Genomic DNA, 16780 nt, shown 5'->3' with positions numbered 1-16780 from the left:
GATGTAGGGGGTTACATGTACCAACTTTCAAGTTCATAGCTTCAGCAGTTAAGAAACGTGCCATAGTTACACTCTAATGGCCAATTTACGCCATTTGACCTCTGTGACCTAGAAAAGGAGGTCAAATCCAAAAATCGTAGGACATGTGGTGTATCCTTGCTAGAAGTCCCTGCCATAAAAATTTTATCGAAAACAATTCACTCAAATAAGCAAGATATTGCACTTCTTCCTTTTTCCATTATGGCCCCCTGGTGGCCGAATAAAGAATCAGATCAGGCCAAAATTCGGCATCAAAGGTTATCTGATGTAGGGGGTTATATGCACCAAGTTTCAAGTTCATAGCTTTACTGGTTAAGAAACGTGCCATAGTTTACACTCCAACGGCCAATTTACGCCATATGACCTCTGTGACCTTGAAAAGTAGGTCAAATTGAAAATCCGTAAGACATGTGATGTATTCTTCCTAAGAGTACCTACCATAAAAATTTTATCGAAAACAAGTCACTTAATATAAGCGAGATATCACACTTTTTAGATATCCACTTTTGGCCCCCTGGTGGCAAAGTTGAGAATCAGATCAAACTGAAATTCAGCACCAGAGGCTATGTGATATAGGGGGTTATATGTACCAAGTTTCAAGTTCATATCTTTAGTGGTTAAGAAACGTGCCATAGTTTACACTCTAACGGCCAATTTAAGCCATATGACCTCTGTGAACTTGAAAAGTAGGTCAAATTAAAAACCCGCATGATATAAGATGTATATTTGCTATGAGTACCTACAACACAAGTTTCATCGAAAACAAGTCACTAATAAGCGAGATATCACACTTTTTAGATATCGACATTTGGCCCCCTGGTGGCCAAGTTGAGAATCAGATCGGACCGAAATTCAGTGTCAGAGGTCACCTGACCTAGGGGGTGCTGTGTACAAAGTTTTAAGTTCATAGCCCTAGCGGTTAAGAAACGTGCCACTGTTTTTTAAATAGGATACGACGACGGACGACGGACACTGCGGTATTACATAAGACTCCCCTACGGTGAGCCAAAAATCAAGAAAATGTAAGATACAAGTCAGAAAAGACAAAAGGGAAAAGATAAAAAATAATAAAATAAAAAAATATTTTTAGCCGTCCCTGACCGGGGTTTGAACTCACGACCTTTGGATTGCCACAACACGAAAAACACAAAACATGCAATTTCGGCCATATCTGTGTCTGCGTTGTGACCTCTGTGACCTCGACAAGTAGGTCAAATTAAAAACCCATATGATATATGATGTATCCTTGCTATGAGTACCTACCACAAAAGTTTTATCGAAAACAAGTCATCAATAAGCGAATTATCACACTTTTTAGATATCCACATTCGGCCCCCTGGTGGCCAAGCTGAGAATCAGATCAGACCGAAATTCAGCACCAGAGGTTATCTGGTATAGGGGGTTATATGTACCAAGTTTCAAGTTCATAGCTGTGGAGGTTGAAAAACGTGCCATAGTTACACTGAAACAGCCAATTTACGCCATTTGACCTCTGTGACCTTGAAAAGTAGGTCAAATTAAAAACCCGTACGATATATGATGTATCCTTGCTATGAGTACCTACCACAAAAATTTCATTCCAAACAAGTCATTAATAAGCGAGATATCACACTTTTTAGATATCTACATTCAGCCCCCTGGTGGCCAAATTAAGAATCAGATCGGACCGAAATTTAGTGTCACAGGTCATCTGACCAAGGGAGTCCTGTGTACAAAGTTACAAGTTCATAGGCTTAGCGGTTAAGAAACGTGCCACTGTTTTTGAAACAGGATACGACGACGACGACGGACGACGACGACGACAGACGACGACGGACGACGGACACTGCGGTATTGTAAAGACTCCCCTACGGTGAGCCAAAAAGGGAGTTTATCCATATGACTGGTTTGACACAATTGATAAATTTGAAGAAACTGAATTACCTCCAAAAGAAGATTTTTACTCAAAATTAAATGATACTAATATCACAGATGAACAATATCAACATGCACAGACAATTTGGAAAGAATTTAATTGTAAAACATTCAGAGATTATCATGAATTATATTTAAAAACGGATGTATTGTTATTAGCAGATATCCTAGATAATTTTAGAGAGGTTTGTTTAGAAAATTATGACTTAGATCCTGTTCATTATTATACAGCACCTGGTTTATCCTGGGATGCAATGTTAAAAGAGACAAAAGATGAATTAGAACTTTTGACGGATTCAGATATGTATATGTTTTTTGAGAAAGGGATCAGAGGTGGAACTTCAATGATTCCAAATTGATATGCTACAGCCAACAATCCTTATATGAAAAATTACAATCCTGAGGAAAAAACAAGTTATATCATATATTTAGATGCTAATAATTTATATGGAAAATCAATGAATGAAAAATTACCTCATTCTAACTTCGTGTGGATGACTTCAGCAGACAGAGATAATTGGGAAAATATTCCATGCACTCTTGAGGTTAATCTTTAGTATCCAGAAAAATTACATGATTTACATAATGATTTATCATTAGCTCCAGAACACTTAAAAACAGAAACAGGAGAGAAATTAATAACAAATTTGGATAGCAAAGAAAAATATGTAATACATCATACAGCTTTAAAACACTATTTATCACTTGGCTTAAAACTCACTAAAATTCATAGAGGTATTAAATACAAAGAAAAAGATTTTCTCGAACCATATATTGACACAAACACAAAGCTAAGAACTGAAGCATCTAAAGATAAAAATGAGTTTGGAAAAGATTTCTTCAAACTCATGAATAACAGTGTTTTTGGCAAAACAATGGAAAATATTCGTTTAAGACAAGATATCACATTATGTACAAATCTGAAACAACTTGAAAAGAAACTCAGACATCCAAATTTCAGAAAAGCTACAATATTCAATGAAAACTTAGTAGCTGTTCATAAACAAAAAGGATTGTTATATTTTGATAAACCCATTTTCGTTGGTCAAGCTATACTTGATATTTCAAAAACAATTATGTACGATTTCCATTATAATTATATCTTAAAGAAATTTCCACAAGCTAAACTATTGATGACAGACACTGACTCACTTATGTATCATATTGAAACTGAGGATTTTTATAAAGAAATTATTCCAGATCTTAAAGAGAATTTCGACACTTCAAATTATCCAAAAGATCATTTTCTATACTCAGATCAGAACGAAAAAGTTACAGGAAAATTTAAAGATGAAACTAGTGGAAATCCAATTACAGAATTTGTTGGATTAAGGTCTAAATTATATGCTTTTAAAACAGAAGATGAAACTACAAAAAAATGTAAAGGTGTGAAAAAATGTGTTGTAGACAAGTCAATCACATTTCAGGATTACTACAATTGTAACTTTGACGAAAAAGAAATACATAGAAAAGTTAACAGATTTGCTACACGCAAACATGAAGTTAGTAGTGTAACTACTGACAAAAAGGCATTAAGTTATAATGATGACAAACGTGTTATAAATAAAGACATGATCTCAACTCAAGCAATAGGACATTATAAATTAAATAAACAAATTCAAGCCAGATTTGTTATAGAAAGACAGTTTAAAACGCATGTAGTGAGTAAATTTCTAAAACAACATTATTCAAAAGAAAGATATTCACATATTGGATTATATAATCCAACTGGAACATTTTCCATTAGTAGAGATGATTATCCTAAATTTATTAAATTATACACAGAATGTATTGAAAACGGATTTGATATTGGATTAGCTGAAAAACAAACAAAAGAAGGATTTAATCCAATTATTGTTGATCTTGATATAAAAATTAATCCATCTGACTATAAAAATGCAGAACATCTATATACAAATGAACAACTAATGAATGTTATTAAAATTTATCAAAAATACCTTAGAGATTATATTGAAGATATTCCTGAAAAATCATTAGAATGTTTTATATTAGAAAAATCTATAACAACTAAAGACACTAAATTATCAAATGGAATTCATTTACATTTTCCTTATTGTTGGATAAAACATGATGATTATAAAAAAATGATTAACACTATTAAAAATGATGTTAATAAAATATTTAATCAAGAAGTTTTAGATACTGCTATTACTAGTGTACCTTGGTTAATGTATGGATCTAGAAAGAACACGAACTCTCATCCATATTTAGTAACTAAAATAATCAACTCTAATCTTAATGAAATTGAATATAATTTCACATTAACTGAATTGATTCAAATATTAAGTTTGTATTGGAATGAAATTAATAAAAGATTAACGAAAGAATATGATATAAAATTTGTAGAAGAACAAATACAGGTCAAAAAATATCATAATGATTTAAAAGGAAAATTCGATAATAATCTTGATGATTGTAAAGTATTGTTAAATTTAATGTCATATGAAAGAAGCAGTTCTTTTAAAAATTGGATATTTATTGGACAAATATTACACTCAATATCTGACAACCAAGAATCATTTGAATTATGGAATAAATTTTCACAAAGATGCGAACAGAAATATCAATATGGTGAATGTGTAGCAAAATGGAATAATTTCAGTGAATCAAACCATGATATTTCTGTCTTACACACACTTGCTAAATCTGACAATAGACAGAAGTATGATAACATATTTTAAAAAAGTAGAAATTTTATAAAATAGGGGACCCCTTACCATTTTAAAATTAGAAATTTTATAAAAAAATATAAAATAAATGAACATTTGTATGATACAAAATGAAACAGATATAAATAATGAAATTTTAACACAATATAACGATAATGTTGAAAATATCAACCTCGAATTTTCAGAAGTAAATAAAAAAATAGATAATACAGAAGAAACATTAACGTTACTAGATAAAAAAACAATTGACAACAGAAGTCAGATATCTCAACTAGGGTTAGGCATAAAATCTATTAGTGACGATATTTTAGTTGTACACAATAGATTTAATGTGCAAGATGCTGAAGTTACAAATCAAATGGATCAATTTGAACAAAAATTAAATACGTATACTAGGGTTATAGCATTAGATATAAACTCTGATGATTCACTTATGTTTTATGAAAAAAATGTTATGTTTCCAGGTAAGATTGTAAAAGTGAGTGTTATAACTAATTTTTTTAGGCAATTTTACCTTGACATTTTTATCAATGATACAAAAAAGGATTCTATTTTTATCAATAACCGTAAGTTAGGTGCTGGTATATTATATAGATTTCGAAATGCAATAGAGGTAAATTTTTGGGATAAAATCAAATTAAATGTAAGAGATACTGTAGCATTTTTTACTCCAGACCGAATATTAGTTTCACTTTTGATTGAATTAACACATTAGTAAGCATTTTATAGAGTTTTAACCCTATAAAATTATTATTTACTTCTCAATCTTGTTTCAATTATATTGTCCTGATCTAAGCCTTCTTTATGTTTAATTATTTTTTCAACTTTAACTTCTTTATCAATCTTTTCAACTTCATTTTCAACATCTTTTATAGCAATAGTTTTCTGAAGATCATCTAGTCTAACTTTATCATCATTGTTTAAAATAGCATAAATTCCAATCAAATTTTTAATGGTATATTGTCTATTAGACCAAATCTGTTTGTAGCCTTTACTAAATGTAGGTTTCCTCAATTTCTTTCTAACTGTATCATTTATTTTAAAATTGTGTTCAACTGGTTTACTTTTCTTTGTATTTAATTCAACTAATTCTGTTGAATGTTGATTAGCTTCATTTGGAGTATATCCCAAAATTCCTCTGTGAGGCCTATTATTGTAAGCATATAAATAATCCTTTAATTTATCATACCATACAACACTATTTTTTTCTGTAAAATCTTTAAATATTATATTTTTAATTGTTCTAGATAATCTATCAATCAGTCCTAATGCATAATGGTCCCCTATTTCAACTGTATCATGTCTAATATTTAATCCTTTCAAGAAGTCTTGTACAGGTTTGTTTAAAAATTCATTTCCAGAATCTGTAATAATTAAATTTATATCTTTTTCATCGTTATAAATGTTTTCAAAGCCTTGTTTCACTTCGAATTTTGTTTTATTTTTTAAAGCACTAGCATAGGCTTTTCTAGTAAACGTATCAATACATAATAATATCCATTTATAGCCTTTGTTTTGTCTAGAATAATTTGACATATCTAACAAATCCATAAACCATAAAGCATTTTCATGATAAGCAACAATATGACCTTGAATATGTTTAGTTGTCTTTTTATGTAATTGATAACTTCTTTGTTGTTTTACAAATTGATCAATTTGTTCAAATGTGACATCTGAATTAATTTTTTTCATAATTTTATAAAATTTTAATGGACTAGGATATCCATATTTTTTCCATTCAGTTTCCATTTATTTTTATAAAAAATAGAAATTTTATAAAATGTTACAAGGGGACCCCCTTGCCATTTTAAAATTAGAAATTTTATAAAAATAATTATGCTTTCATGATATTATCAGGTAATCCCATTTTAACAAACCAATCTCTTGTAAAAGCAGCTGCACTTACAGCCACAGCCAATTTTAATACTTCAGTCACATCAGCTTTAGATGGATTACCTACATCAAATCTTAATATCTTTTTTCCAAGCATACTATATCCAACTGTCAATCCTGACAGTATAGATGCATGATAAATTGTATTTACAATATTAGTCTCAGTTCCACGAGACATCCATTCGTTACTTGCAGTTGTCACAACAGGTTTAGTCGTCATATTTATTATAACAAAAAAAAATAGAAATTTTATAAAATATAGCAAGGGGACCCCCTTACCATTTTAAAATTAGAAATTTTATAAAATTAAAAATCTGTAAATTTAGCTTCTTTTTCATCTTTTTAAACTTTCTCAACTTCTTTCTTCGTGTCAAATGACTTGTAATAAATTATTGATGATACAATTCCTATTGCTATTAATGTACCAACTATAACATAAGTTTGATTTGTGCTTGTTACAGTTGTACTATTTAGTTTCTTTTTCTTATTTAAATCTGACATAAATTTAACTCTACTTGGATTTTTAGGTTTTGTTACTTTTTCAACTTTTTCAACTTTCTCTTGTTCATTTTCCATATTTATTATAACAAAAAAATTCCTTTGTGCAGTTGTTTTTTTCCATTGTACAGTTGTTTTTTTCCATTGTACAGTTGTTTTACAGTCTTTTACAGTCCTTGTACAGTCCGTTTACAGTCCTTGTACAGTCCGTTTACAGTCTTTTACAGTCCAATGCTGCATTGCAGCGTTGCAGCGTTACAGATTTAACTAAAATATTTGTTTTCTATAAATAAAATGTTGTTACAAGACATACAATTAGATTGTTTATCATGGGATTTAAGGAAAATAATTGAGAAAGAAGCTGAAAAAGAAGCTGAAAAAGAAGCTGAAAAAGAAGTTGAAAAAGAAGTTGAAAAAGAAGTTGAAAAAGAAGTTGAAAATGAAGTTGAAAATGAAGTTATTGAGTTGCGAAAGAAATTGACAAAGAAATTGACAAAGAAATTGACAAAGAAATTGACAAAGAAATTGAGAAAGCAAAAAGAAGTTGAGAAAGAAATTGAAAAAGAGGTTGAAAAAGAAGTTGAAAAAGAAGTTGAGAAATTGAGAAAGAAATTCACAAAGAAATTGAGAAAGCAAAAAGAAGTTGAAAATGTTGATGTTGAAGTTGAAAATAAATCTGTTGAATTTAATGATGTGAATGAAGTATATGATAAAGCATGTAAAGAGTTAGAAGGGTTGGAATTAATCTTTTATAAACAAAATATTGAAGAAACTGATGATATATATGCACAATTGGAAATAGCCAACAATTATGGTATATCATTATACGCTAGAAAATAGCATTGTATTGATTGTTTACGCCATGGTAAAATTACAAATAAGTATATTAAATCATTTCACAATACTTATTTAATATGTGATGAATGTGGATCTGAAGACAATTTCCTAGATTCTCCTTTTATTAATAGTGTTCACTCAGATAAACAATCTGATGCTGGATTTGTAAATTTGGATTACTATGTGAATCAACCTAAATACTGTCCAAAAAATAATTTTACTTATTTATTATTAGAAAAGAAGATACCTGATAATTTAATCAATAAAATGGAGGAAGATTAAGATGATCTTGTACTAAAATGGAGGAACCGTGACTCATCCATCGAACCAAAGAGAAAGAATTTCTTGGCTAATAAATTAATTATTCAATATTTAATGGAGTATCATCTTAATACAACTATTAGAAAAACAGCTACTTATGAAAACCATGAAAAAATGTTTAAACAATTAAACTGGCCATGTTAAGTAGAAATATACCTTTATACATTTATATAATTAATGTATAAATATATATATTAATTTTCAATAGCTTCAGGAATTGTTTCAAGTTTTGAACTGATAACTTCTTGTGAAGTGTTTGCCATTAATGTACCAACAGCTAAGAATGTTGGATTGATGAAACTTCCTAGTTGTTTTTTAATTTCATTGTTAATAATGACATTATTATTTATTTTATTATGTAATCTTTCTTGATTTAAATTAGGACACAAATATTTAATACCTTGTGTATATCCATATAATAAATTACATACTCAATCATCTGCCATTTGTGTATTGTATTTAATTTCATATTCGCTATACAATTTTTCAATATTTTTCACATTCGCTTTTTTAATAGATGATTCTGATGTTTTTACGCCTAATTTTGCCAATAATCCGCTTTGATAAAGGGAAATTAATTCATTTCGCTTTCTATCTGTATCATTGATTTCTTGTTCAACTTCAACAATAGGTAATTCTGATTTATCAATTAGATCCATATTTATTATAACGAAATTTTATAAAATATAGCAAGGGGACCCCCTTACCATTTTAAAATTAGAAATTTTTATAAAAGTGAGAAACTGAATGGAAAGTTCCTGCGCATTATCAATCGTTTATTTTTATTTAAATGTTGAATAATATTTTCTTTCTCTTTCATTGGCAAACACATATTTTCTTTAAATAATTGCTCTATTACATTTTGATCATTCATAATATGCATAACCATGTGTTTACAATTTTCTCTATAATCTTTACAAATTGCATTATATTTCTGACTCAATAACCATACAAAGATATTAGAATGTCGTCCATGAAAAGCAAGTGCAGTTAATTGAGTACATTTATTTTTTTTGTTGACCATAGATTCGCACAGTCATCTATTATGAATAATGTTTGAGAATCTTCACTTTTAAATCGATCAATACAATCTTTTAAACAAGCATCTAAATCAGTTACTACTTTTTCAGGTGAACATATGACAACACTATCATCTTTTGTTAGCCAGTTTCTATGAAATGTTTTATTCATAATTATAGTTGGACAAAATATAACAATTGAATCGAATTTATCTTTAAATTCGTGTTCTAATAGATCTAGAATATAATATGTTTTTCCACAATCAGTCATCCCACATACTAACATATTAAAAGGAGGTTCACACCATTTAAATTCATTCATTTCATTCATTTATTTAATGACGAATTTCTACCAACCTTCTATTTTGTACATCAACTCTTCCATCTGATACAACAAACACCATCATATTATATTCTGTATCTGTATCTCGTTCAATTTCTATCTGCATTCCATGTTTAACATTACTCAGTTGTTTTCCTGTTCCATGTAGTGTAGAATCTTGTGTAGATCTCAAGTCAATTACAAGTGCATATTTATTATTAGTATAAAATTCAATAGCATCCATATTAATCTTTTCACTATCTTTATCTGTTTCATTTGAAAAGAATCGTTTTGCTTCAGGCCATAGATGATAAGATTTCATACCTGCTTTGTATACATAATGGCTAAGACCTTCTGCTGTAATTAATACATTTTTAATTACTGGATTCTGATAGGATGTCTTTTCTGAATCATATTCAGTAAATGATTTTTGAAAGAAAATAATTATTCCAGTTGCACTTCGTCTATTGACATCAATGTTAATATTCATAGTCTTATCTTTTCCAGTAGCTTGTGTTTTCAACCAATGCACATGGTCAAATAGCCAAGAATAAGCTTGTTGATAATATCCATCAATTTCTTGAGCCAATTGAGTGTCTAGAATTGTTTCATATTCTAGTTGAATATTTTTAACAGTGTATGATCTATCTGCAACAACACCTTTTACAACATATTTAGCATCATTAAATGTTAAATTATATTCTAATGTTTCTAATATAGAATACGGATAAAAAGGCAGTTGATCATCAAACATTTCAAATTCAAGTGGCATTTGATATATATGTTTAAGATCTGTCATTTTATTTTGAATTGCAGTTCGTTGATCTCCATTTTCTAGATATTTATTCTTTCTTTGTTTATCAGTCATCCATAGATCTTTATATGTTTCATATACATAACAATTTCTGACATCTTTTATAGGATATCCACCTAATTTAATATCTTTCTGTTTTATTAAATTTCTAGTTATATTGCTTACAAATCCAGCAGCTGCTGGTGTACATTTCAACTCAAATGTTAATTTCAATGTATTTGGCACAATCAATCTATATTTTTCCAATTGAGGCATTTTAACATATAATGTCTCTCCTGGATTAACACTATTTGGATTATGTGTAATTACTTCATGACTCCTTTCTGCTTTGAGTCCATTTGCGTTTCACTTTGTGCGATAAGTATCAAGATATCGTCCATGATTCATATTTATTATAACAATTAAAAATTAAAAATTTTATAAAATATCACAAGGGGGTCCCCTTACCATTTTAAAATTAGAAATTTTATAAAAATCGATTAGTTTGTTACAATAAATACGATAAAATTCCTGCTACAGCCATTATTCCTAGTGTGTATTTTAATTGTTCATATTTTTCCAATTGAGGCATTTTAACATATAAAATTTCTCCTGGATTAACACTATTTGGATTTTTAGTTACTTTTTCAACTTTCTCTTGTTGTTCATTTTCCATATTTATTATAACGAAAAAAATTAGTTTGTTACAAAAACATATATGATAACATTCCTATCACAGACATTATTCCTACTGTATATGTTAAATTTTCATCTGATTTGTTAATTGCCGAAAATGGTGTATCTTTTTTCTCAACTTTGACTGGTGTAACTTCTTTATCTGGATACTGATTTACATTTGTGTTATCATGTGGTTCACTTATGTCTCTTTTAACTGGTTTATTGACATTATTAATTCCAAATGTCATCCATGATTTAGCTGTTACAATTGCATTATTATATCCAGTATTAGTTCCTATATGTAATCTCATATCTGATGGAATGAGTTGTAAATCTGGACCAAAAGCAAAATCAAGTCTACTATTGGTTTGTTGTAAAGCATATTGATAAGATTGAATTGATTTACTTAAAATACTATGCTGTAATGTTTGTTGAAATGTTTCAATTGAATCAACTAATGTTTGACCTTGAATTGCATCTTCAACCAATGTTTGAAATTGTTTTTGTGTGTCAAATGATAAACCAGTATCTCCCACAATATCATGTCTTGCCATAGCTTGTGATCCTAATATACAATAGACATATGTTCTAATTGATTCATTTATTCTACTAATACCAGCTTTAGTTAATCCTTTACCATTTAATGGTATAAAATTTGTCCAATCGTCAGAATTTATGAAAGTAAGATTGTCAGTATACAAATGACTCCAATCTGCGTCAACCCAACCATGCTTATCTTTGTTGAATGGAAATTTATGTGGATTTAATAAATAATGTGTACCACTCATTGTAATATATGAAACATTTATTCTGCCAGATTTGAAATAATTTAACTTTACTGAACCAAATTCTCTCTTTAAATTTTCATATTCTTGCTTATTGTAAGAATTCTTAGTTGAGCTAAAAGCTGGATTACCAGGTAATGCTATTTTCATTTGATGTAATATTTTTCTTATGGTAAAATAAGTATGAAATCTAAATATGCTTCTAACATATGGATTTTTATGTTGAATATGATCAACCTCACTTACACCACAACCTGATGAAGCACAATAGACAGCAAATTTTAATTGATTTGTCCAGTTATCCATACTTGAATTTGAAATGTACTCTTTAACTTGATCATAAGTAGTAAAAACTTTAGGTGTTTCTTTGTTTGGAAAAAGATCAATAGTATTTAATGTGAATTGTTGATTAGAGGTTACTTGAATATTTAAATGTATGAATGGATCTTTTGTAATAGGATTGTCTTTGTATGCAATAGGATAACTTATAGTTGGATTATATTTATTATAATTTGAAAAGTTTTCTAAAAGATGGACTTTTTTCTCTGTTTTGTTAATTGCCGAAAAAAGCGTATCTTTTTCCTCTGTTTTGACTGGTGTATCTTCTTTAGCTTTAGTTACAGCATGTCTCATTAGTGTATTAGTATTCGTATAGAATGGTGTATATTTATTTCTACGCCTCATTTATTATATATAATAAATGGCATTAGCAACAATAGGCATGATGATAGGTGGAGCTATTGCTAACGCTGTAGCATTCACAGGTGGTTCAGCAATATTTCATAAATTAGATAAAAAAGGATCATTAGAAGAAATACATAGACATAATATAGCTATGGAAGAATTAAGTAAGACACAAAAAGAATGGAGTGAAAAAAGGTTACAACATTTAGACTATTTAGCTCAACAAAGAAGAAAGGAACAAATATCTAAACGAGATTTTATGCATATGGGTGATTCAATGAGAATGTATGAGTCTGTTAATCCTAAACCTACATTAAATGATTTTTATACAAAATCAGATCAACAGAAAAAATATGAAAAAACATTTATTACAAGCTCAGTTATTGCAGGTGCTGTATTACCACCATTAATACAAAAATTTGTTTAAATAAATGGAAATTAATAACCCAATATTTGACAATAATGTACAAGATGAAATTGTGAATGAACAAGCAGAAGCACAAGAAGAAGAAATTGTGAATGAACAAGCGCAAATAAATAATTATGATCAAATAAATAATTATGATCCAATAAATCAACAATTAGATCCTGATATGCCTACAAGACAAGGTGGAAGAAGTAGTGTACATGAGCTAGCATATGATTTTTTACTAGACAAAATGTTAGAGAAAAAACTTATACTAAAAGACATTGACCTTTTTCGATCACATATAATTAAAGATGGAAAAAATACATGGTATCTTGACTATAAAAATGTAGATAAAGATGGAAATGTCAAAAAATATAAAGTGACAACACAAGAAGGCAATTTGCTTAAAAGTTTACCAAAAGCTTTTTTGAATGAATTTGAACCAACTTTTGGTAAAGATGTTGTTGAACCAACACCTGCTGGAGCTGAAAGAGTTCCATTGAAATCAATGACTGCTGAGCCTAAAATATTAGATCAAGAAAAAGAAACTGATATGGATGGATCAAATGTAGTTACATTAGCAAATGAAAATATTACTAAAATTGAAGAAATGACTATTGTTGAAATTGATGAAACTGTTTCTGATCACAGCTGTTTCAGCTAGAATAGAAACGCAAGTTTAATCAGACGGCACCAGACGCCGCTTTTTAGGGAGGTGCTGGCATGAAGGTGTTAATTGCTCCCCCAATAAACAACCCAGTTCCTCACCCCAACCGCTTAAGGATTACATAAAAGGCCTGAATCCACCCATGTATGCCCCTTAATTGTGTTAGTAGTAATTAAGATTGCATGCGTTTATTAGAACCAACTTGACCTGAACCAAGCTTTGTGTATTATATTCCGGCTGCCATCTTGGATAGGCTTGGGCCTGCACTGTGTAGTGTATAAAAGATGACTTTGATGGAGTTTTTCTGTAAAAATATTGATGATTGTTTGCACCTCTATTATGTTTCAGCCCAGATACCAATTCTTCTGTAAAAAGCATTTTAATATTCTGCATATAACATAGCTTTGTATGGCTGTGATTAGATTAGGTTTGCACTCAGGCAAAGACAAATAAAAGGCATTTTAAAAGGGCCTACTTCGTTATTCGTTGTGAAGAATGGTCGTCATTTGAAAATGCCATGCCCATTACTTATGTTGTGGTATGAAAGATTGGTGCCCTGTTGTACACAAATGAGACAAATAGTCGCAAAGAACAGGTCTTAACCTATAGTATATATAGGCAGGACAAATGTGTCCTATTGTAGGCCTACCAAGATGAGACAGTTAGTTGCAAAAATCGACAGGTCACAACCTATGATATCATAGGCAGGACAACGGGTGTCTCATCCAGCTTGGGGTCTTGTAATTCCGGGAGTGAAGTTGAGACAACAGTCACCAAGGACATGTCACAACCTTTATTATCATAGGCAAGGGATGTAGTTGTCTCATCCCGCTTGAGGCCTTGTTATTAAATGAGATGAGACAACAGTCACAGAGGACATTATGTCACAACCTATCTTTTATATGCAGGGGATGTAGGTGTCTCATCCAGCTTGGGGTCTCGTTATTCCGAGAGATGAGACAACAGTCACAGAGGACAACATATCAAGGCAGTACCAGTACACAAAAATTAAAAGTCATGATTTCAATGTACACAATATTATTATTATTAATTATTCACAATATGCATTTAATTTACATTCAATAGACTCATACATTCAAAAAATAATAATACAAAGTTCACATCTTCATATTCCTTGCTATAGAAGTTTCAACTTTAACTTTCTTTTAATCAAAGTGACAGACAAATGAAGGTGCGCACTGTTCCTGTCTAGTCCTCAATTTGGAAATGATGTTCATCAACTTGACTAAGAACGGTTCCAAGATAAACTTTTGAGTCCAATCTGAACAAACACGTGTCGCCGACATTGAATATACGTTTTCCTGATTTGTCAGTGGATTTCTTGGACTTCTTGCGTTTACGACCGAAATATCGCCAATGACCGCCTGCACCAACTTTTGAATCCAACCGAGCTTTTTTCTGAGGAGGGAAGTCACCATCATCATTCCTAGTCAGGTCCATTTTGAAGACGAGTATACCTGGAATTGTAAAGGCGAGTGTAAACATAATGGCAGTGGCTAAATGGGGGAGGGGGGGGGGGGGTAACTGGGGTGGCTCCAACAAACACAGCTTCTATTCTAATTCAATTCTGACACTGACCAGTGTTGAATCTCGAGAAAGAAAGGAAGTATCCTACAGATGTCCACTTTTATTTCAATGTAGATTCAAATAATATTTAATTGCAATCAAAATAGCCTCGGAACTTACCATCAGTCCAAAATCAGAGTAGTAATCACGCCTGTCTATAATGTCGGTTGCATTTCTGGTGACACATCTTGGAGGCTGAACCTGAAATAAAGAGTAATTTATTAGAATAGAATACATGCATACAAAGCCTACGGGAATACAGTATAATGATTTCAATCATCTGTTTGTGAATACATAGATGAAGGGAAACATCGCTTAACTTACCACTTATCTTGTTCACTGCCGGATCAATGATGTCTACGTACTGGGCCTATATACATGTAGCCTCTCGAATCAACTAAAGCATCACATCAGCCGGATTGAGTCGAGAAGTTATCTGCAGTACACACCATGCAACCAGCTGAAATTAAAGGAAAAAGGCATTTTAGTAACTGAAGGACTGTTTACCAGTCAACAAAAGGCACTGTTTTGGCATCACCCTGTACAAAAATACCACAACAAACTGGAATGTGGGTCAATGGGCGAGTTCATTTTGCTAACAGGTGGATAATATACCAAGAACTTTTCTATATTTGGCGAATTCTTAAGACTATATTTATCAATTACATCTGTAAAGATATTTTCAACATAAACACTATGGTATATGTTAACTCATGGCTTGTTCATAAGCACGATCATGACTTATTATTGTACTATTACCCATGCTGTACCCCTTTCACCAAAATAGACCCGACCATCGAACTTCAAAACTCAACTATTTTTAGACATTTGTTTTTCAAATGCATTTTTTGCATGAATAGACAGCAAACTAACATAAAATAGATATATATTTTAAAAGTAAAGATTTAAATGAATACTGGAAGTAACTCGTTTTGCTAAATAACGATCAAGGGAATTCGATGTTGTACGATGAACTTGGCACCCCATCTCAATCTCCGTCTGCAAGTCGGCCATTTTGAATTTGAGCAGATCAAAGTTTGAGAAATTTCAAAATAAACGCACGATTCTGTACGAAACTGAAATGAGTTATGCAAAACAGCCGGGGTATTTATGATATATGATATTATGCCTACCCGGCTATCTAGTCTTGAAGAATTCCAAAGTCTGTAACTTGTCGAAAAATCGATAAAAAACATGGAAATCGCCACTGTTTCGTTAATTTTGGTCCAAATTTCATGAAATTTTCTTGCCGGGTGAATGGTCATGTGACACAACTTATGAGCCAATGAAAACCGTCGTATCTAATTCGAGCACGTGTACAGAAGCGCGCTGATGTTTGAACGATGCCAATGAGTGCATTAACCCTTTGGCTGAATGGGTATTGCGATAATGTGTGAGATGTGTATTGGCGACAATGTTTACATAGCGGTTAACAGGCTTTTCGCATGGACCAATTGTTGGGCAGCAGGCTAGTAGGCAGAATGGTTTATTTCGATGTCATGTTTAGGCTTAGCTGAAACAGCTGTGTGATGAAAATGAGCCTTTACTTAAAGAAGATTATGAAAAATTGAGAAGTTTCAAAGAAAAGTTGATAGAAATCAAAGATGAAGTTGGAGAAAGGTTTAAGAGAACAAGAGAATTTTT

At 30.8% G+C, this 16780-nt stretch overlaps 1 protein-coding gene and 1 long non-coding RNA gene across 2 annotated transcripts in view; one reads left to right on the top strand and one right to left on the bottom strand.

The window, feature by feature from the left end:
* The window catches only part of LOC135499222 (uncharacterized), a 407058-nt gene that overhangs the window by 181256 nt on the left and 209022 nt on the right, over window positions 1-16780 (top strand). The window lies entirely within an intron of this gene.
* LOC135499154 (uncharacterized) lies at window positions 14589-15828 on the bottom strand. Its single transcript, XR_010449268.1, has 3 exons — window positions 15461-15828; window positions 15257-15337; window positions 14589-15027 (listed from the first exon to the last, which is right to left on the bottom strand). It is a non-coding gene; the product is annotated as an uncharacterized LOC135499154 (long non-coding RNA).

The sequence above is a fragment of the Lineus longissimus genome, chromosome 14 (genome assembly GCF_910592395.1).
Source record: "Lineus longissimus chromosome 14, tnLinLong1.2, whole genome shotgun sequence".
In the NCBI taxonomy this organism is placed as follows: Eukaryota; Metazoa; Nemertea; class Pilidiophora; order Heteronemertea; family Lineidae; genus Lineus; species Lineus longissimus.
This window is presented reverse-complemented; position numbering and strand designations above follow the sequence as displayed.